Genomic DNA, 22964 nt, shown 5'->3' on the forward strand with positions numbered 1-22964 from the left:
CAAATTCCAACATCTATGTCCATTTTGGGAGTCTATTTCTATTAACTGTTTTTTCTCCTGGTTATGAATCACATGTTCTTGCTCTTTCGTATGTCTAGTAATATTTTATTGGGTGTAGTGTATTGTCAATGTTATGTTCTAGAGTGTCTGAATTTTGTTATTTCCCTTTAAAGAGTATTAAAGTTCGTTTAGGAAAACAATTAAGTTACTTAAAGATCAGCTTGACGTTTTTGCTATGGCAGTCTACAGTAGCCTTTACTCTAAGACTAGTTTAGTCTAATTACTGGTACATGACCTTTCTGAGGGTATTTTAACAAGTATTCAACAAGTCGTTCTAGAACTCAGAGCCTTTTGTGAGCTCAAAGAAGTGTTCAGCTTAAAGTTTCCCAGGAGTTTTTTTCCAAGCCCATGAAATTTCATTTGCAGCTTAGTATTTCACACTTAAAGGGACTCCTGTGTAGTCTTTCTTTGCATAGCTCTCTCCTCTCTGGCCTTCTGCCCCACAATATGTAGTCTCTTCAGTCTCCCCAATTTCCGATTCTGTTTCTGCAACTTAGCAAGTTTCTTCTCCTCTGCTTGCTTTCCCTTCTCTGCACCGTGGTCTAAAAATTGCCTGCAGGATGATTCCAGGGATTGTATCATTTGTTTCCCTTCTCTCAAGGATCACAGTCTTATGCTTCCCACGTCCAATTTTTAGAAACAGTTGTTTCATATTTTATTTAGTTTTCTAATTGTTGGAGCAGGAAAGTAAGTACATACCAGATAATCTAACCAGGATGGAAATCTCTTTAGAATACAAACATTAAAATGTTGAGAGTAAGGGGAATGAAACACTTAAGACAGAAAAGAGGCTTAATTTCTTTTTATCATTAATCCATAACCCTTTAGAATAAGAAAAATTGTAACAATACAAAAGAATAATGACAAAAAGAAATAAAATTTCCAATCAACATGAAAAGATGTTCAACCTCACTCATAATTAAATAAGAATAAAAATATGAGTGAGGTCCTATTTCTCATCCAAGTGTTGGATAATTATGAGAAAACAGTCCCCACTTTCTCTTTCAGGAGGAGTGAAAATTTTAATTTTTATCCACTTTGCAGGACAATTTGGTGCTATCTATCAAAAATTTAAATACGCCATACCCTTTGACACAGTAATTCCATTTTCTAGGATTTTACCATCAGATAAACTTGCACAAACTTGGAAAGATATTTGGAAGTGACGTTAATGTTGAGAAGCTGAAACAATTTACATGTCCAAAAATTAGAGAGTAGTTAAAATAAATTGTATATCTCCAGGTAAATCTGCATGTACTGATACAAAAAAATGAATATAATATACTAAGGTTTAAAAGGCAAATTTTAGAACAGAATAAATTTTATGACTGAGAAAAAGAAAAGTTACATTCATAATATGTATATTTCATTTAATCCCATGACCTTTAATACTAAATATGCTGATGTTTGCTCCAGACTCATTCTCAACAGTCCACTTCACATTCCTTTTGGAAAGTTAATAGGAATTTCTGATTTAACATGGCCAAAGCAGAACTACTGATTTATTAACCCTACTTCTCCCTACCCAGTCTTCTCTGTTTCAGTAACTTGGCACCACTCTTTCACCCCAGTCAAGGAATGTTTCTCTTAAGCTCCTCCTGCCTCCTTACACACACACACACACACACACACACACACACACACACACACACACACACACACACACACACACACACTGCTCAGTGGAAATAAAGGAGTCAGAAAGTTGCAAGTTAATGAGTTTGGTCTGGCTGTAGGATAATAAAAATAGCTACTACTTTTTCAGCTGGCAATGATTCAGTAACTGTATTAGACACTTCACATACGTTAGCTCATTTAACGCTCACAAAAATCTGTAAGATAAGTGTTATTTTTCCATTTTTTACTAGAGTTTAAGATTTTAGGTGATAATGCTGAGCAGAAAGGAGCAGTTTGTGTGTATGTATATGCCCTTTCATGCTTCTTTCTTTGTTGCAGCCTATAGATAGTCTCTGCTGGAAGCAGGTTGCCAAGAAAGTGTGGAAGCATTTTAGACAGTTTCTGTGAGGTTTTGATTCTCACAACTAGTATGTGCTGATAGGTTCTTACATTATACTTCTTCCCTAGCTCAAATTCTACGGGATAGTGTGGTGTGACTGTGGCTCGGTGGCAGAATTCTCGCCTGCCATGCCAGAGACCCGGGTTCACTTCCCAGTGCCTGCCCATGCAAAAAAAAAAGAAAAATTCTATGGGATAGAATTCTTTCTTCATCAGTTATATAAAAATTGTCCTAGCTGTCTTTATGTCTAGAAGGATGTAGTGTTTTGAATAAATGTATTGAGTATGACTAATTATCTAGTAAGCAAAATTGCAAGAGAGATTTGAAAATTAATTTCATTATGTTCTGTGCTAGGGAGTAGTGACAAAAAAATTTAATTAAGGCATGATGCACTGATGACCTCACATTCTAGTGGGGGAGACAGACTTGTAAACAGATATGTTAAGTAGAAGGTGGTAAGTGCTCTTCTGAAGATTGAGCAGGAGCTGTCAGTGCAAAAGCCCAGAGGACCCTGCCTGAAGGAGTCAAGAAGGTTTAACAGAATAGGTGATATTTGAGCTGGGTCTTGAAGGATGGGCAGGAGTTTGCCAGTGAATGAGGTTATCTTTATATAAAGTGCCTAGTACAGGGCCAAGCATATGATAAGACGCAATAAAAATTAACATCTAGTTACACTAGGGAAAGTGTTCCAGTCCAAGGACATTTCCAACAGGTTAGTTCCATTCAAGGAACATTTATTGAGTACCTTGTATATGTCAGGCACCGTTCCAGGTTCTTTGGTCCTGTGTGCCAGGCACATCCTGTGAAGACAGATAATTATACAAGAGTCTGATGTGAGCCCTGTCAAAATCTATTTATAGATTTTGCTCTTAAGGTGGAACAGAGGTGTTTGTTTTGACAGTACTGACACATTTCATTGTGATTGCGACCTCCTACTACTACAGCAATGACAGCATGAGATGTAAGCAGCTAATTTCTAGACTAAATCTCATGAAGGCAGTGGTGACAGTCTAGCCTGACTTCTCCCTGTGTTCTGGACCACTCAAATATGCACTTGGGGTTAATTCCAGAAAGAACTCTTCCTCTCAGCATGGATGGAAGAGTATAGATGCCTTCCTCTTCATCAGCTCACTAACCCACTAGGTTCTACTTGCCATCTCTTCAAAAAGCCCCTCCATCATTCCCTATCACCAAATATTACATATTCTATAGTATAGGATGTAACAGTTTAAAAATTAATAGCATCTATACTGTTATTTAAATTTATTATACTAAAAATAGAACCTATACATTTCCTCATCCAAAATATAACATTTCTAAATGTAGGGAACATTCTGTCATTGTTTTCAGTGGCAGTTTTACTAGCACAGCTAGGTCATAAACAATAGAAAAGAATATGCCATGTGTTTTATAAACAAATTAGTAAACTGAGGCACTTACCTAAGATTAAAAATGGTAGCACTGGGATCTGAAATCAGGGTTATCCAATTCTAAGCCCATGTTCTTTCCAGTATAAAAGTGTTCCAGTATTAATACTCCCATTTATTTTGTTTCTATCTTATGCTACATACAATGTGAGATGCTCAAATATGTTCTCTCTAATACATTTAAATCATTTAAAGTACCTTACTCAAAATCACATAGCCAAGAAAGACAAAAAAAAAATTTAATTTAATTTAAAAATCACATAGCCAGCAATTTATGGATCTGGACCTCAAGCCTAAAACTGAGACTCTGGAGCCTATTTTCTTTATGTTAGTATGCCAGTGTTTCTCAATGCTGGGTGCACTTTAAAATCAGATGGGGAACTTAAAAAAAAAAAAAAAACACCGCATCCCCAGCGAGTCTAATTTAATTGGTCTGAAATAAAGCCCGAGTGATTTTAAATCCTCCAGGTAATTTTAGTGTGCTGCGTGGTTGACTGTTACTCTTGACTGTTCCTCTCAAAGTTAAAATAAATTAGAAGCTTAAAGTACAATTTCATTTATCATGATAAATTGTTAGAAAACATCATTTGTAAACTACTTTTAAACTATTTGCATTTTCCTGGAAAGTACTGAAGAAACACAGAGGAACATGGGCTTTGGAGTAAGACAGACCTAACTTTGAACCTTGGCTTTGACATTTACTGACTTTAAGTGTCCTTGAAAAGTTACTTAACGTTATGCAGAGTTTGAGCTGTTGAACATTGGAGAAAAGGAAAGATGCCATTTTTCTGTGGAATCTAAAGTTCACGTGTTATAGGAACCAAACAAAAGCCAGAGAATATGAATCTGATTGGGAATAATAAAATTACAGAAATTTTCAATGGCTGAATGGAAGGGATACCTCTAAAGCTAGGGGTAACAGCAGTCAGAGTCCATGATAAGAGCCTGGGAACTTCTGCTGTTTATGCCAGGGCAATTTGGATGTGAAGGTCCCTCCATAGTTTCTGAGCAGATTCCTCACTTTGTATCATCTGGAAGGGATGTTTAATCCTAAAAACTTGGCATTCTAGAAAGGTATTCCAGTATTTCTGAATTTCAGAGTCTAATCTTAGGCCTCTCCTAAATGCAGAGTGGGATTTAGATGTTGTTTTCTGTCTTTGTTGTTTGCTCTTGCCTGTCAGAACTGAGACAGGCATCCTGGTACGCAGACTTGACCATTACAAGTCACAAGTGGTTTCCCCATTTTATTTATGCTGCTTCTGCCCTCATACCATAGAGTTTAGTCCCCTCTCAATAAGTGGCCTCACTTCAAGCTACTTCGATATGAAAAAAATATGTAATTATTTGTTTTACCTTTATTTCCCATAGGATTCTTTTAAATAATTATCCCGCTATTAGTTTACAAAGTTTCAAAAACCACAGATTTTGTGGTACATGCCTATTCCTTCAAGCAAGATATATCTATGTTTTATCTGAAAATTCTATTACTTTTCAGCTTTTTAAGCTCTAATGTAGATTTCGAACAAAATACTACTACCCTCGCTTATCCCTCCTCTTCAAAGATCTTCAGAGAGCATTTGTATGGTTCATTCTTACTTTCTCACTGTTTTTACCCTTTTATGCAGTTTCTCAGCATGAGGTAGTCTCACCACTCCTAGAAAGAAAAAATAAATACCAGTGAGTTGGAAACCATTGAGGGTCTCTGATCATTTCAACATGACTTGACATGTCTCAGATCAAGATCTACAAAGAGACAACACTGAATCTGTGAATCTGTGAAGGCAGGTGCATTATTCACTCTGCCTTTCCTTCTGGTGAGTGATATAGCCAGAATTTTGACCTAGTCAACTTGACTACTGCCTTCGATCCCCCTGCCCTCCTCCAATACCTTCCATCCCACTACCAAACATTCCCCAAGCACTGGTAGCCATTATTTCAACTATTCAAGACTGATTGATTCCTTGATTGGTTGCCGTATGGCATTATCAGGGAGTAGCAAGGAGAAAAGTGTTCCCTTTTAGCCATAGATATCAGGTAGGACATTTATGCCTGGTGGGAAAGAAAGGGGAATGCTATTTTTAATGTCTTTTATTAGACTTGAAATATATTTTGCTATAGAAACAATATCTGGATGGTGTTTTTGGTTATCCCCCCAAAATTTATCTCCACCTGGAATCTTTGAATTGACCATGATTATAGAGGTCCAGTGTAATTGCTCCATCATCAGGTGGCTGCCATTTTAGGAGCTCAGTGTTGGTCTTTGATGTAGGTAAAATGGGCACTCATCAGTAGTATTAAGAAGATCAAGCTTGTCGAAGGGAAGCCTCTGTTGTTAAGTCCTGGCATAATCAGCATCTCTTCTGCTCTGGACTACTGTGTTCATGAACCCATTGAACAATCACCAGAGTGACTGCGGAAAGGAGCTAGCTGACATCCACAGGACGGGTCATGTTGTTTACTCGACTATTAAGGGTCTCTTTTACAGAGATGACTTCTAGTAAGCATTCATTTGGGACACAAATATCCTCACTCTTGGGACACAAATATCCTCACTCTTTGCCCACTCTGAGAGGCCTACCCTTATAATTCTCAGACCGCCCTTTCACCAATTCTGTTTTTCAAGCTCCTGACTCCTTGACCAAACAACCACTTGCCCATGAATCAATGTAGATCTCTACTTCTGTCTATTTCTCAGTCAGGTAAAGTGGACAGTCAGATTTTGATACAAACACCATGAAGCCTTCTACTCGGAGGTCTTGTTCTCTTCCCAAAGTGGAGCCTCAGAGAAGGCTCCACAGGGTTCCCTTTGGTGGTGAAAGCAATAAACCTCTATTACCTTTCTATCTTCTTCTTTCTACTTAAAGACCTCATTCTCCCCTCCTTCTCTAGGACCCTTTGCATAATCTTTTCTGTAAAAGATAGGAGGAATTAATTTTTTAAATCTTAAGTAGCTTCAGTTTTCCCCATTCAAACAATTCCAGAAGCAAAGAAATAGAAAAGAATCTGACTACCTGTTTGGAATAATTAGAGAGGCAAATCACAGAGGAATATTACAGGAAAGTACTCCAGAGAAAATAATAAAGCAATATCTGAGATACTATCCTGTATATAATTATTTATTTTTTCAAGGCTTTTTCAGATAATTTATTTCATTTGATCCTTACTGAAACACTAAAATAAATATAGGTAAAATTATTATTCTCATTTTAAAGATGACAGCAGAGAAGTAGAGGGAGTAAGTGACCTTGTCAAAGGTCCTATAACTACTTAAGAGTCTAAGCAGGGACCAGGATTCTAGTTTCTAGTATAGTACCAGGAGCCTGAATTCACAAACCCCATGTTCATGATATATCCGAAATTATATAACTTGGAGAAATGGACTCTGACTTATGGAGTGAAGAAGGAGAGATATTAATTGATGGAAGGAAGATATAGAAGCGCAGAGCACCCAGGAATGCCCAGGGCATGGAGTTGAGGGTAAGAATCAGAGTGAGACTCAAAAAATCCCAGTATAGAAACCATTACCATGTGTGCTGTTTTCCTTTTGTGCTTTTTTCTCAATGTATTATCAAGAAGTTTTAGAGGGGGAAAGTAGGGGAGGATGTACAAAAGTGTACTCAAGCCCTCAAAAATATTTTAAAAGATTATAATGGAGAAATGGGGACGATAGGTAACCTAGTAAAGGAAAGAACAACTTAACATTCCAAAAATAAAAATAAAAAAATGTTGGCTCTGATACGAAGTTGTATGAACTCATAAAACCAAAAAAGGAAGGAGAAAAAGTGTTATATTGGTATCAGTTAGAAATCCTCTTTTCAGCAATGTTGAGTCCTCGTTAGCCAAATATTGTGAATGCTCACACATAAACACACACACCACCCATCCCCCTCCCCACCCCCTTCACGCACGGGCGCACACACATGGTTTATTTTTAAATCAGTGTAAGTGTCTGAGTTTTGGCTTGGCCTCCTCATTCTATGTGTTATAAATACTTTTCTTTGTTGTGACAGAAAATCCCACCTGTATAAACAGGCTCAAGCATTGGGCAGATGTCCTTATTTTTTGGTAATCCCAGCTGTGTGACCTAAGGCTAGTCATTTAACCTCTTCAGGCCAAAGACCTGCTTAATCAATTATAAAATAAAGAGATAATGCTAAATGTTCTTTAAGCATTCTCCATTCTCCCAAGTTTCAGTTTCACGAAAAATTTAATTTTTTCTTACACAAGCCCTGATTTCTTGGGTAAAAAAATAAAAATAAAAAGATGGGACCAGCAGGGGTCACTATAGTCACATCAAGTCCTACGTGTATCGTCTTTTATGCTGTAGTTGATTGTGAGCACCTCGCAGCTGCCCCTTGTCTTGATTTTCTGTTTGGGGCTAACAGACACGCTATGTACCCAGATGTTATATGAACTGACCTTCAAAGTACACAGAAAACCATTTTAACTTTTTGTTGTTATTACTGTTCTCTGTTTTCTGTCATTTGATTATTTGTTTTCCTGTTATTGGAGAGCATTTAACTCCAGTGACTCTCGGATTATTCAGGAGAATTCATTTTATTTAATTAGTTGAGTCACTGTTATTTTCACCTCAGAGAACTAGGAGGAAGCTAAAATAGAGTAAATATCTTTAAATATGTGAGACTACCTTAGAACAACACACAGATAATTCAATCCTCCCTGAGGGTTTATTTATTTGTTTAATTCTATGAACACCTAAAAAAAATGTATTCACCTCCTTCAGAAGCCATCCCAGATAATTCTAGAATTCTATTCATTGCTTCTACTTACCCATAGTTATTTTGCTATGCAGGTAAAACTACAGAAAGACTAGCTCATGTATCCAAAAGCAGGGTAAGGATTTCAATTATAGTTCTAATTTCAAATATCCTGTCCATTGTCAAATTGTTTTATATGGTTTGTTTGTTTGTTTACATGGGCAGGCACCGGAAATCGAACCTAGGTCTCTGGCATGACAGGCGAGAACTCTGCCACTGAGCCACTGTGGGCGGCCCATTTCATGTTTTTGCACATCAAATGTAGTCATTGTACATATAACATAGAGAGTTAGTGATCACTGTGTCTCTGCTGAAAGGTAGGCATCCAACAAAGTTAGTGTTTGTGTTCATTTCCTAGGACTGATGTAACACAGTACCGCAAACTGGGTGGCTCAAAACAATATAAATTTATTTCTTTACAGTGCTGAAGGCAAGAAGTACTAGATGAAGGTCCCTTCAGGATCATCTTCCCTCTGGGGAGCTCTAAGGAAGAATTCTTCCTTCTAGCTTCTGGTGGCTCCAGGTATTCCTTGTCTTGTAACAACATACCTCCAATCTCTGCCTCCATCTTCACAGGTCTGTCTTCTCTCTGTCTCCATTTCTGTGACCCTTCTCCCCTTCTTATAAGAACACCAGTCATCATGCGGGAGACCCGGGTTCGATTCCTGGACCATGCACCAAAAAAAAAAAAAAAAAAAAAAAAAAAACACCAGTCATATTGTATTCGGAGTCCACCTTCCTGAAGTATAACCACATCTTAACTAATTACATCTGTAATGACTGCTTTCAATTGAGTTCACAGATTACAGGGGGGGACACAATTCTACCATAGCAGTATAGTTCCCAGAAATACGTACGATTCTTTAGAGTCCTAGGCAGGTAATTGGGCTTCTTTTCCACTTATTAAAAAGTGAGGGCAATTAACTGATGAGCAGAAGAGCAAATGGTTGTATGTACATATGATGGAATATTGTGCAGCTGCAGAAATGAATAAAGTCGTGAGGCATGCAACAATGTGAATGAATCTGAGGACATATGTTGAACAAAAATAAGCCAGAAATGAACAAATATTGTATGGTATCACTAATATGCACAAATATTGTATGGTATCACTAATATGCACAAATATTGTATGGTATCACTAATATGCTCATAACTATAATGAGCAAACTCTGAGAGTTAAATTCGAGAGCATAGGTTATCAGAAGATAAAAACAGGGCAGAGATTGGGCAATTGATGCTTAAGGAGTACAGAATATTTAGATTGATTGTAAAGGTTCAGAAATGGATAGTACAATATTGTGTGATGGTAACACAATACTGTAAGTGTAATTAAGAAAGCTGAGTTTGAGTATAGTTGAAGGAGAAGGCTAGTGTCGTGTATGTCACCAGAAAGAAAACTAGAGGATAAAAACAGGGACTGTATAACTTAGTGAAACCTAGAAGGGGTAATGATGGTAGTTAATTGTATAAATATAAGAAAGCTCTTACATGAACTAGAACAAACATGCTTCGCTATTAAAACAGGGCTTTGTATAGGAAAAATGCGATTAATGTAGTCTATAGTTAACAGTAACATTGTAATATTCTTTCATTACTTCTAACAAAGACACTATACCAAAACTAAATGTCAATAATAGGGGGATATAAGGGGGTGTGGAATTTTTTCCTTTGAAAGAAATGAGAATGTTCTCATATTGACTATAGTGGCGAATGCATAATTGTGATTATACCAATAGCCATTGATTGTACACTTAGGATGGATTGTATGGTGTGTGAATAAACCTGTTTTAAAAAAATAAGTAAGTGAAGACAGCCTTGTATAGTCTTCTCTATAGGGATGGTCTGGTGACGAACAATATAGAAAAAGTGACAGTGTTTGATCTCTGAGGCTAGGTCATAAAGGAAAGCTCTTACAGCTTCTGCCTTGGTCTCTTAGATTGTTTGCTCTGGAAGAAGATAGCTGCCATGCCTCAAGCAGCACTATAGAGAGGAACTGAGGCCTCCTAATGAAAGCCAGACCCACCTTGGCAGCCCTGTTAGCAAGTCACCTTCGAAGTGGATTCTCCCTAAATGGACTGAGTCCCTCTTCTATCCAGACTTCTGTAGAACAGTCTTCTTTTCTCTACTTGTATATAACCTCAATCACCTCAGTCTTGATTTGACATACCATACTTATTCAACTGCCACAGTTGACTGACCAAATTTCTCCATATCCTAATTCCCAGGAATTGGGATGCATTATAGCCTAGGTCTGACATGTACCCCATGTCCAACTAGCTATGGCCAGAACTGGAGGTACATGTTACAGACAAGGCTGTGATACAAAAGTAGAGGGCAGATCCCATAAAAAGGTTGTTTGAGCTGAGCAGGTTACTACCAGTGTTTAATCCTTCTCTTATCATGGTACTTAGCACACTGTTACCTAATTGCCTGTTAACTTTTACATATCACAGTCCTCAAGGGCAGCACCTCTGGCTTATTGCAGATGTATTTTCAGCATCTAGTACAGTACCTGGCACAAGGTAAGTAGCAAAAAAAAAAAAAAAAGTAATAAATGAATGAACCCTCTCATTTTGAAGATACAATCCTATGATGAGACTAGTATTTTTACTACACAGTTACAAACATATTAATAGATGAACCACCCACACAGTTTGACAATTGAATTTCACTGTTTCACAGTCAAAATTGTTTAATATTTCCAAGAATGGGAAGTGACTGTGAATGTTAAACAATGTATTGCCTTTAAAAATAAATCTTTTAATGCCAGGTAAATCAGATAACTTGTCAGTGGTACATGTTTACATTCAGAGATGAAACAGAAACTCATTTAAAATGTAATTGTAATTTTTATTCTTATTTGTATTTTTGGAGTAATGAAAATGTTCAAAATTAATTGTGATGAATGCACAACTGTATGATGATACTGTGAATCATTGATCATACACTTTGGATGATTATAGGGTATGTGAAGATGTCTCAATAAAATTGCATTATTAAAAAAAAGAAGCTAAGCCTACTTATAATTATGGCTGAGTCACCCCGAGAGAATATTTTTTTGTTGCTTTGTTGTGGCCTCTCAGTAAGTAAACTTACTGTCCTCCCTGCTACATGTGACATGACTCCCATCTCTCTGGGAATAGGGACATAACTCCTGGGGATGAGTCTGAACTGCATCTGGGAGTGAGAAAGACTTCTTGGCCAAAAGGAAGAAGCGAATCAAGCAAAATAAAGTTTCAGTTTATTTTGTGGGGCTGAGAGATTTCAAATAGTCGAGAGGTCATTCTGGAGGTTATTCTTATGCATTATATAGATATCCCTTTTTTGTATTAGAATGTATTAGAGTATTTTTGTATTAGAGTGTATTAGAATAGCTAGAAGGAAATAACCTGAAACTGTTGAACTATAGTCCAGTAGCCTTGATTCTTTTTTTTTTGAGATCTATATATATATATATTTTTTTTTTTTTTACTTTTTACATTTTTATTAATAAACCAATCAACATATAACATGAACATTCTTAATGTATGAACATTCCATACTTTGTGTGCAATCACAACTCACAGTATCATCACGTAGTTGTATATTCATCACTATGATTATTTCTCAGAACATTTACATCACTTTGGAAAAGAAATAAGAAGAAAAAAAAAATACATATATACCAGACCCCTTACCCCTCCCTCTCATTGACCACTAGTATTTCCCTCTACCCAATTTATTTTAACATTTGTCTCCCCTATTATTATTTAGTATTATTTTTATTACTTATTATAATAAATAAAATTATTATTTTTATTTATAATATTATATTATAATATTTTATTTAAAATAATACTATTTATTGTTTATTATTATTTTTAATCCATATTTTTTACTCATCTGTCCATACCAGAGATAAAAGGAGCATCAGAACAAAGTTTTCATAATCACACAGTCACTTTGTGAAAGCTATATCATTATACAGTCATCTTAAAGAAACATGGCTACTGGAACACAGCTCTACAATTTCAGGCACCCCCCCTCTAGCCTCTCTAATACACCTTAAACTAAAAAGGGTTTATCTATATAACACATAAGAATAACCTCCAGGATAACCTCTTAACTCTATTTGAAATCTCTCAACCACTGACACTTTGTCTCATTTCTCTCTTCCCCCTTTCAGTCAAGGTTTTCTCAATCCCTTGCTGCTGAGTCCCAGGTCATTCTAGGATTTCTGTCCCATGTTGCCAGGAAGGTTTACACCCCTGGGAGTTATGTCCCATGTAGAGAGGTGGAGGGTGATGAGTTTGCTTGCCGTGTTGGCTGAGAGAGAGATAGGCCACATCTGAGCAACAAAAGAGGTTCTCTGGGGATGATTCTTGGGCCTAATTTTTAAGCAGGCATAGTCTATCCTTTGCAGGGATAAGTTTCATATGAACAAACGCTAAGATTAAGGGCTCAGCCTGTTATTTTGTTGTTCTCACTGCTTGCCAGAATATCAGGCCTTCTCCAGGGGCAGTTGAATTTTCCCCTTTTCTCACCATTTCCCCAAGGGGACTTTGCAGATACTTTTTTATTCACTGCTTAAATCACTCTGGGATTTATCAGGGCATCACTCTGGACAAACCTACAAAATCTCATGCCCTACTCAAGGTTCCATGTACTTATAGTGTTCAGTTATATTAGGAGATGCACTAGTCAAAATATAAATTTTGTACCAAATAAACATTTTTTGCTTTGGTCTCACACATAAGTTAAAGTTTTAAAATATGAATTACCATCTATTTTCATCACCATACAATATTGACATTCCTTCCCTCTTCCTCATGCAAAAACATTTTTTAATTTGTACATTTAGTCACTATCATTGTATACTCTAGGCATTCCTTTATTATACCATCTCAGTCTATCATCTATCTTTCCTTCTGATATCATTTGTGCCCCCAGCCCTCCTCCCTCTATCATTCTCAAATTCAGCTTCATTCAGTGTACTAACATTGTTGTATTACAGTTAGTATTGTGCTATCCATTTTTGAATTTTTACAATCAGACCTGTTGCACAATCTGTATCCCTTCAGCTCCAATTACCCAACATCTACCATATTTCTATCTCCTGATGATCTCTGTTTGTGCTGGTTTGAAATGACATATGTATCCTAGAAAAGCCATGTTTTAATCCTAATCCCATTTTGTAAAGGCAGCTGTTTCTTCTAATCCCTACTCAGTATTGTATGTTTGAAACTGTAATTAGACCATCTCCCTGGGGATGTGATTTAATCAAGAGTAGTTTTAAACTGGATTAACTGGAGGCATGTCTCCACCCATTTGGGTGGGTCTTGATTAGTTTCTGGAGTCCTATAAAAGAAGAAACATTTTGGAGAAAGAAGGAGATTCAGAGAGAGCAGAGCAGAATGACATAGCCATGAGAAGCAGAGTCCACCAGCCAGTGAACCTCTGGAAATGAAGAAGGAAAATGCCTCCCAGGGAGCTTCATGAACCCGGAAGCCCGGAGAGAAAGCTAGCAGATGACACTGTGTTTGCCATGTGCCCTTCCAGCTGAGAGAGAAGCCCTGACTGTGTTTGCCATGTGCCTGCTCACTTGAGAGAGAAACCCTGAACTTCATCAGCCTTCTTGAACCAAGGTATCTTTCCCTGAATGCCTTAGATTGGACATTTCTATAGACTCATTTTAATTGGAACATTGTCTCAGCCTTAGAACTGTAAACTAGCAACTTAATAAATTCCCCTTTTTAAAAGCCGTTCTGTTTCTGGTATATTGCATTCTGGCAGCTAGCAAACTAGAACACTGTTCTTAACTGAAACTCTCCAAGTTCATTAATTAATGTCAGTTCATATCAGTGAGACCATATAGTATTTGTCCTTTTGTTTCTGGCTAATCTTACTCAGCATAATGTTCTCAAGGTTACATGCTTCATAACTTTATTCTGTCTTACAGCTACATAATATTCCATTGTATATACCACAGCTTGTTTAGCCACTCATCTTTTGATGGACATTTGGACTGTTTCCATCTCTTGGTAATTGTAAATAATGCTGTTATAAACATTGGTGTGCAAATGTCCATTTGTGTCATTGCTCTCATGTCCTCTGAGTAGATACCTACCAATGGTATTGCCAGATCATATGGCAATTCTATACCTAGCTTCCTGAGGAACCACCAAACTGCCTTCCACAGCGGTTGTACCATTTTACATTCCCACTAACAGTGGATGAGTGTTCCTCTTTCTTCACATCCTCTCCTGCACTTGTTGTTTTCTGTTTTATTAATAATGGCCATTCTGATGGGTGTGAGATGATATCTCATTGTGGTTTTGATTTGCATTTCCCTAATAGCCAGGGAAGTTGAGCATATTTTCACGTGTCTTTTGGTCATTTGTATTTACTCTTCTGAGAAGTGTCTGTTCATGTCCTTTGCCCATTTTGTAATTGGGTTGTTTGTCTTTTTGCTGTTGACTTGAATAATGTCTTTATATATTCTGGATACTAGACCCTTATCTGATATATCGTTTCCAAATATAGTCTCCCATTGTGTAGGCTGTCTTTTTACTTTCTTGACAAAGTTCTTTGGTGCACAAAAGTGCTTAATTTTGAGGAGTTCCCATTTATCTATTTCTTTCTTCAATGCTGGTGCTTTGGGTGTAAGATCTAGGAAACCACCTCCTATTACAAGATTTATAAGATATTTCCCTACATTTTCTTCTAACAGTTTTATGGTCTTAGATCTAATGTTTAGGTCTTTGATCCATTTTTGAGTTAATTTTTGTATAGGGTGTGAGATATGGATCCTCTTTCATTCTTTTACATGTGGAATCCAGTTCTCTAGGCACCATTTATTGAAGAGACTGTTCTGTCCCAGGTGAGTTGGCTTGACTGCCTTATCAAAAATCAATTGTCCATACATGAGAGGGTCTATATCTGAACACTTTGTTTGATTCCGTTGGTCAGTATATCTATCTTCTTGCCAGTACCATGCTGTTTTGACCACTCTAGCTTCATAATACACCTTAAAGTCAGGTAGTGTGAGACCTCTGGCTTCATTTCTTTTTCTCAGAATAATTTTAGCTATTTAGAGCACCCTACCCTTCCAAATAAATTTGGTTATTGGTTTTTCTATTTCTGAAAACTAAGTTTTTGGGATTTTAATTGGTAAACCTTGATTCTTGAAGATGATTGTATAACTATATAACTTTTACAGAGTGACTGTATGATTGTGAAAACTTTGTGACTGAAACTCCCTTTATCCAGTGTATGGGCAGATGAATAAAAAGATAAGGACAAAAAATAAATAAAAGGGGGGAAAGGGGTATGGGGAAAAAAATAAATTCTAAAAGACTGAAAAAAACTTATTAGAATTTCCAGTTTGATATATATCAATTCATTTCAGAAAAAAACTATTATTTTACATGAATCCTAACACTCTGATATTTAGGTAACAATAAATCAAAGGAATTTATTCAAGCTGCAGAGAAATATATTAAAAGTCTGAGCTACTTTTAAAGGTAAGTGCTTCCTCTATTTCTTAAAGTAAAAAATTATTTTTAATCAAACTAGTAGAGTTTATGCTCTTTAAAAAAAAATCACAAATGCCCCAAACAGGACCATTTTAAGAACTAACAATCATTGTTAATACTTGAAAGAAATAATGCATATCATCTTGTAAAATTTAGAAAATATAGAAAACACAAAGACAAAACTAAAAATCACCGTAATCCCTTCATTCAAAATTACTGTTAACATTTACTACAATATGGCTGTCTTCCCAAGTCATTAAATATTTTTACAAAAATATTGCTTAATGACATATTCTGCATAATATTATGCATAATAATCTGGCAGTTTATTTTATCGATATTCTATTGTAGGACAGTTTCAAATTTTTGTTACAATACTTCAAAACATATCTTTGTTGGTTAATCTTTTTTTTAATATATATAAATATATATGTACATATACACATACATTTTTAAGGATTTGAATCATTTTTCCAAGTTATACTTCAGAAAAATGTATCAATTTACATGTCTAGGAGGAGTATTCAAAAGTGCCTGTTTCCTCCAAACTCCTGCCAACTCACTGTCTGTCTCATCTGTGAAAATTGCCATTTCTTTGTTCTGGGGATAGTTTTTTAGCTCATCAGAGAAGAGGACTAGCTATTAAAGGAAGAGTTTTCTTGTGTAACACTAATGTCTAAGAATAGAATTTCATTTACATTGGGCCTATTGCTAGAAGCAGAGATAAAATAAATTACTAGAAATGCTCTGTTCTAAAGTTTTCATTTTTAGGAATATAATAATGCCTCTTGTTCATGGCGATGATGCTCTTATAGACCACTGATCTAAAGAACCGTCAAAACCATAGGTGGACGGGCTGGCCACGGTGGCTCAGCAGGCAAGAATGCTTGCCTGCTATGCCAGAGAACCCGGGTTCGGTTCCCGGTGCCTGCCCATGTTAAGAAAAAAAAAAAAAAAAAAAGACCAGAAAAGAACCTTGATTCTTTAGAATCACTTATTTCAGCAATTCAAGATGATATTGAAGAAGCTAAGAAATGACTAGAATTACCAGAACCCTTGAAAGTAAAACAAGACAGTTCTTCCAGGTTCCTAATAGCAAAAGAATGAATGACCACTGCTGAGAAAATATCTTATTTATTCATTCACTGTTTTCTTGTATTTCACTGCTCATAACTACACAGTCTCATGTTGGTGATATTTAAAAATCATTTTACTGAAGCTGTGAATTAGTTTAAACAGTACAATGTAATTACTGTATTTCTGCTTCAGCTATTAAACCCATCATGCCACAGTAATAAAAAGATTTCATTTAAAAATCAAGACTGTTTTTATGTAATATGGTAATTAAAAACTCAAAGCATTCTAAAATGTGTCACTTAGATCTTACATTTCTTATGATGGAAATAAAACATACATGTAATGTGTAAAAAAGTTTGAGATAGTCATGATTCTTAAAATACCAGTATGTATGTAGGCACTTGTAGAGCATGTGCTGTTAAACAGAGAGGCTTGTAGAAGTAAGTGAATTATACAGAGGTTTGGTAGTCTATTATAAAACCTAAAAGGAAAAAAATTCAGACATTGTATTTTTGATAATTGTGCATTGATATTTTTTACATTAATATAGTTTATTATAAACATGAAGACTTGTGAAATTTCATTTCAGTCATTTCTTTCATGAGGTGAAATCATTATGCTGTGTTCCATTTTTACATAAACCTGCCTCAGTTCTAAATGGTCTTAACTTCCTCCTTCTACTATTTTGTATATATAATATTTTAAATCAAAGAAAAATCTGTATTTTTCAAATCTGTAGTTCTCATTTTTGAGTTGGATATTTTTTTCCTTAAGAGGAGATACTCTTGTTCTTCAGCATTTTTCTGTTTTTTGATGGGTACTTTTTTCCTTTAAACAATTATCGGTGTTGAGTTTTTCATTTTGTTTTTTCTATTTAGGTTAGCTTACAACTGTACACTCACAGGAGATGATTGAATCTGCCTTTACCATTCCATCCTTTCAGTGTATGAACAGTGATGGCCATGCATATCTGCATGCGTATCTGCATAGTACTTTTAGAGAAAAACAAACTTCTGTAGGTTTCTTCAAGATTTAGTTGAACATATAGCAGTTCATTTATAATGGTTTCTTAAAGAACACTAAATTTTTGGGATTCCGCTCCCGTGAAAATATTTAACAGCCAGTTCAACTGTGGAAGAGTTTGAAAGTTAATTTATTTTTCATGTAATCATATGCCTGAAAAAATCTGAACTCTGTAGTTGTATATATTCAATGCCAAACCAAAGAGTGTCTGTAGCTTGGGGGAAAAGCATAAAAAAGTTATACTTAAATCTTTCTCTCATACATTTGCCTTCCTGCTAACTCTGTGATTTTTGGCTGTTTGAGTCTTTGTTTATGTAAGGAGAAATTTGAAATTAATATTTGGGAAATTAAGGTTAAAGATTGCTTTGGGCCTCTGAAATACTATATTGTATCATTTTTCACTTTAGCACTGGATTTGCTGGAAAGGAGGAGTCCTATATAGAAGGTAATTTTAAAGATGAAAACAAGTCATTATAAATGTTTCCCTAACCTGCATAAATGAATTAGAATAAAGTATATAGAAAAACATCTAAAGTCACATCGGATTATCTCAAAATATGGATAAATTCAGTTGGTTGTATTTTACTTTATGGTGTATGATTTTGTGGCAAACAGCTGTATGAGGCACTTTTCATTTATCTATAAAAAATTTAGAAAATGTAATTTAATGTCAGAAATAAAATACTTGAACAAAAGATGCCTCACTTATTTTATGAAGCAGACTTAAACAAACATCCAAAATGTAAAGACAGATTTGTGTTTATTTTGTTTGACTAGTTTGCTGCTAATTATGTCCTCTTTTAAGTATATGAAAGTTCTTTGATATTTTATTGTTGCTGTTTTATAAATAACCATTGCTTTTGAAAATCTGTGTCAACAGTTTCAAGTTTTTTATGAAATGTTTATATTTAGGTATTTTAAGAAATTACGGTAGTACCATCTTAATTATTCTGAATGTTTCCAGTCATTGAAATAAATCTTGACTAAGAGATTTTTTTCTTTCTGTGTAAACTTGAGTCTTTGACCTTATCTATCTATATATAAGTTCCTAGTTTGTTGGCTTTATTTTTAAGCCTAGGGAAGAACAGCTAATTATTACTTTAAGGTGTGTTAAAGACCCTAAAGGTGGCAGCTGTAGGAGAACTTTTCATTCAGTGGTAGTTCTGCAGCCAAGACGCTTGCCTTCAAGAACCCTGTTTCTTTATACCAGCAGCTCAGTGACTGAGGCTTACTTGGAGAACATTCACAGAGTTATTGACATCCCACTCAAAAAAATTGACTTTCTGAGCATGAGGGCCCCATTATATGTTGGAACTATAAGAGCCATAGGAGTGTAATAACAAGGTCTGGGTTCCCTTACATGATGTCTACTCCAAAACGTGATTCATCTTGTGATTTGTGCCCATCTCTATTGTGTGTAGATTCTCTTGTTCTTTAAACACTCATCCTCTTAGCACTTGTTTATCTTCCTCAATTATGGTGGCTTAAAAGCTTGTGGCTAGGCCTATTTGGAACGATGGACATGTTTTGGTAATGGTGATGGTAGCATGACATTGTGAACATAATTAACAGCACTGAAATCTATATCTGAATGTGGGTAAAAGGGGAGATGTTATATTGTATGTACATTAATAGGATAAAAAAAATTTTGAATTCATGCAGTGAACCCTAAGTAAAACCATGGGCTATTGTTAATAGTACAGTTAAAAAATGTGTTTTCACCGATTGTAACAAATGTGCCACACCAATGCAAAGTGTTAATAGGGTAGTATATGGGAATCCTGCATTTTATGCATGATTTTTCTGTAAACTCACAATCTCTCCCATAAAATTTTTTTAAAAAGAAAAAGAAAAACCTAAAATAACACATGACAGGAATCAGAAAATGAATGGTTTTTCTGAAGACTTACAACAGAAGTAAGGGAAAATAGAGTTTTGTTTAAGGTTTTAGAAGTAATGATTTGTGCTCTTAGACTGAGAAATTTTTTAACTAATGCCTCCAGTAGGATAGTGTTTTGCTTTCATGTTTTCCCATCTTCATCCACAATTTCAAAATCATTTTTGGATTATCTTTATTTATGTGATATTTCTATTTTCATTCAGTATTTTGGAGATAAGATTCCTGTAATGTCAAGGTCAAATTTGGCCCATGTGTAATTGTCAAAAAGTTAATAGATTCCACGCTCACAGCTGTCAGAATTCACTTTGGGAATTCTTGGCTTGGTAGGATGACAGTTGGAACCTACAAAAGAAGGTGGAGTAATATCTAAGGATAGTCAGAGGAGAATAATTTACTCATCCACTCCTCTCACCTTCAAATTGGGCCGAGGAAGGGCCTCACCACCTTCATCTTGGTCTTGTGCCACCACAAGCCCTTGGTGCAGCTACTGAAGCAGCAACTCTCTGAATAAGGACCTTGCTTTCTTTAAGACACCCAATCCCCTGTCAAGAGCTCCTCCCATCTTCCCCACCATGAAGACGGTGAGATCCTACATTGTCATAGCTTGACCTTAGACTCTGTAGAAAAAATGGTGAATGTGGATCTTGCAACTGGAAAATCAGGTGAGTGGACTTAAGCAATTGGGAAGTATATATGCATCGGAGGGATTTTTCCAGGACATCATTTTCATAGAAAAAAATATTTCAAAAAGTATTAACAAAAGGGAAACGTGCTGTTTGAGGCATTTAAGAGTAGCTAGAATTCCCCTGTTGTTTTTTACGTACAGGAAATTTTACATTATGATCTCTAATCTTTTCAGCAACCCTATGAGACTGTTACTATTGCTGCCATTTTGTAGATAAGCTTTTGAGAAGTTTAATCAATGGCACCAATCACAGAGCTATGGAATGGTAGAAGCACAATTTAAACCCAAATCACCTATGCAGCTACGTTTTCTTTAAAAGTGTGTGTGTTGGGAGGGGGACAGTTCTAAGTTTGCAAATTTTTGTTCTTATGGTTCTGGCTGTATGTAGACAGTTACTTCTTTTTTTTTTTTTTTTTTTTTTTTTGCATAATGTTTTCCAGCAATCAGAGGTTTTATTGCAGGATGTTTTCCTGCCAGCAAAGTCTATTGAGCTGAATCACAAATATTGCCTTGCCTTCTGTCACTATTCATAATTTATTCATGAATTGCTGATCTGTTATTAGCATAATAACCGAGTTATGTATTTTGAATGATCCTTTCAAGGCTTTGGGGAGGGTATTAAAGGAGAAGTGGGGAAGGACGATTTACAGATAGCTTTAAGTTGGCAACAAATCATTACTTTATCTGAATATGAGTCATTCAGATTCTGCTGGTCCAAGAAAAAGAATATTCAAAGAAAGTGAGAGATAAATTAAAAGGGTAAATGCCCAAGATTTTTTTTTTTCAATTTTAAACTTTTTTTTTGAAATACTTTCAAACTTACAGGACAGTTACAAAAATAACGCGAACCCCATACAGACAATCCAATATATACTCATCTCCCAGATACCCAGATCCACCAATTTTAATATTTTGCCACATTTGCTGTGTCCTTCTGTCTGTCTATCTATCCATCTATCCATCTGTGTCTCTTTATTGGTCCATTTTCTGAACATGTGAGTATAGGTTGTATATCTCATGCTTCTTGAACACTTCATACTGCCATGTACATTTCCTAAGAACAAGGATATTCACTTATGTATCTAAAGTGCAGTTTTCAAATTTAAGAAATTTAACACTGATATAAAGCTTGCAGTTTATATTCCAATTTTTTCATATTTCCCAATTTTGTGTATTCTCTCCTCCCTTGTTAGGTCCTGTCCAGGTTCATATATCAATAGCCTTTAATTGTCATTGTCTCTTTAGTTGCTCTGTTTTTTTGTTTTGTTTTGTTTTTTATTGTGGGAACATATATACATCATAATGCGCCCTTCTCAGTTGTTCCCAGGCATACCATTCAGTGGGATTAATCGTATTCACTATATTATGGTACCCTCACCATCTTCCATTACTAAAACTTTCCCATCTCCCCAAACAGAAACCGTATACTTATTTTGTTATTGAAAACTGGGGCCTGAGCAGGTGGCCCTCGTCAGTGCCATTGATAAAGGGAGTCAGTCACAGAGGTGAGGTAAGCAGCTTTAATTTACATCTGCAGAGATGAGGAGCCAGAGGATGAGCGTAACTGCAACCCACTGACTCCCCCAGTTAACTTCTCTTTTCCCTCTTATACCCCATTCCGTTCTCTCCTCCCCAGCTCACCACATATTTGCTTATCACTCTATCTTTTATACATATGCATAAGCATGTTCTGGTATGATCAGGAAATCATACATCTTCATACATTGCGTGTTCAAAAAATGGCATCTAAATTCCTCCTGGAGGTGGGGATTTTTCTATTATAATGAGCGAAAGTTTACCTTAGAACAGGTTACTTCTTTCAGTGCTTGCTCCGCGGTCTGGTTTAAACCGGCCTCACAGTCATAGCTCTTGACAGAGTACTCTGACCAGGGCTCCCGGGTGCTGGCAGCTATTTTTGACTTGTTTTTCCATCTTCATCTTCGATTGGCTGGATAAAGAGAACTCAACATTGTTATTTTGGGTGCGGGAGGGGCTATTGGCCTCATCCTGGGTTTTCCCAGCTTCAGTTTTGCATTAACTCCCCATTCCCCCGCCACACCTGGCACCTGTGCTCTAATTTCTGTCTCTAACAGTGCTGCTAACTAATACCCATGTTCTTCCCGTTGCTTCTGTCCTGATTTTGCCTGCCCTTATCTCTTCCCAAATAATTCCCTCCTCAAATCTCAAGTTCACAGAACTTTTTCTTTGCCTTTTATGTTAGTTCCCCATTGCTGCTGTGATGTATTACCACAAACTTGGTGGCTTAAAATAACAGATTTATTGTCTAACAGGCTTGGAGATCAGTGGGACTCACTAACATTTTCTGGGTTTAGGACATGGACAGTTTTGGGAGGGGACTTACATATTCTGCCTACCACATCTTCCCATTCTTTTCATGGCCTCAGCTATTTGGAGACTAGAAGTCAGGAGTTTTTGAGGTTCTTGCATTCCACATTGCCACAATCCTTCCCCGAGGCAAT

General features: G+C 36.1%; 1 protein-coding gene and 1 long non-coding RNA gene across 2 annotated transcripts in view; one reads left to right on the forward strand and one right to left on the reverse strand.

Annotated features, from left to right (window-relative positions):
* Positions 1-5013: 5013 nt before the first annotated feature.
* On the reverse strand, positions 5014-22408 carry LOC143677881 (uncharacterized). Its single transcript, XR_013172964.1, has 3 exons — positions 22284-22408; positions 8832-8947; positions 5014-5158 (listed from the first exon to the last, which is right to left on the reverse strand). It is a non-coding gene; the product is annotated as an uncharacterized LOC143677881 (long non-coding RNA).
* Positions 20338-22964, forward strand: part of AKAP19 (A-kinase anchoring protein 19) — a 120458-nt gene continuing 117831 nt past the window's right edge. Inside the window, exon 1 of the mRNA XM_077154462.1 lies at positions 20338-20461. The gene's annotated coding sequence lies outside the window, so the exon portion shown is untranslated. The remainder of the gene's footprint in view (positions 20462-22964) is intronic.

The sequence above is a fragment of the Tamandua tetradactyla genome, chromosome 3 (assembly GCF_023851605.1).
Source record: "Tamandua tetradactyla isolate mTamTet1 chromosome 3, mTamTet1.pri, whole genome shotgun sequence".
NCBI classification, from domain to species: Eukaryota; Metazoa; Chordata; class Mammalia; order Pilosa; family Myrmecophagidae; genus Tamandua; species Tamandua tetradactyla.